The 876-nt window shown below is 39.2% G+C and overlaps 1 protein-coding gene across 1 annotated transcript in view; it reads right to left on the bottom strand.

Annotated features, from left to right (window-relative positions):
* The window catches only part of LOC116699268 (trichohyalin), a gene marked incomplete in the record, with an annotated part of 124483 nt that overhangs the window by 100386 nt on the left and 23221 nt on the right, over positions 1-876 (bottom strand).

The raw sequence follows: 876 nt of genomic DNA, 5'->3' as shown, positions 1-876 counted from the left end.
TTAGTTTTTTTGGTCCAATATGGCTCTTTCAACATTTTGGGTTGCCGACCCCTGGTCTAGGTGTTCCTCAGATCTGTAGGAATTAAACCTTTAGGGGTGGGTTTGATTCTTGGCTGTGAGTGTTATCACTGTGGTCATATTAGTTTCTGTGATCTGCTGTGTGTGCGTGTGTGTCCTGTGTTTTATATTTTTCACATGCAAATAGGTGTGTGTACTTTTCCTTTGTTCAACCTTTGTGTTAGATCAGGTACAGTTTCTTTTAAATAGTAAGGGTGGACTGCCAGGCGTGCTCATCTAGTTGTCTCCTGTTTAATTAGTTATGGAGGAAAGTCATTTGTCCTTCTTTCGGACATTTTTGGTTTCTTAGGTCAATTTCTTACTTTCTAGACAGGATCGTTTGTTATTTTGGTGGTAGGCCACCCTGAAGCCTTGTATAAGTTACCTAGATCAATGTTTAATTATATATTTTCTACTTAATGTCAAATAAATAACTTTGTGACATTCAAACACATTATTGTTTGTGGCTACTTGTGAGACGGAGAAGATGGGTCCTTTTCATGTTGTGTCCTAGGCCCTCCGAGACTGGAGTATTTCCATGTTATGCTGCTTTCTACTTGTACTCCATTTCATCTCTGGTAATGGAGTAGTGTACTTGTGGAAAGGAACTGAGTACTTACAGTTTACTGAAGAGCACTACAGCGACTCTGACCTAAACATAGTGTAGGGTTAACGGTTTGCGTTTCTCAGAACATCAACAGGTTCTGCCCTGTTTCCTGTCTGGCAGGCTGATGATCAGCAGTGTATCTGTGACTTTAACCCTTCTGTGTGTCTGTCTGTTAAGTCGGAATATATATATATATATATATATATATATAT

Source organism: Etheostoma spectabile, chromosome 12 (assembly GCF_008692095.1).
Source record: "Etheostoma spectabile isolate EspeVRDwgs_2016 chromosome 12, UIUC_Espe_1.0, whole genome shotgun sequence".
NCBI lineage: Eukaryota > Metazoa > Chordata > Actinopteri > Perciformes > Percidae > Etheostoma > Etheostoma spectabile.
Note: the sequence above shows the minus strand (reverse complement) of the source record. Positions and strands in the feature narration are given on the sequence as shown.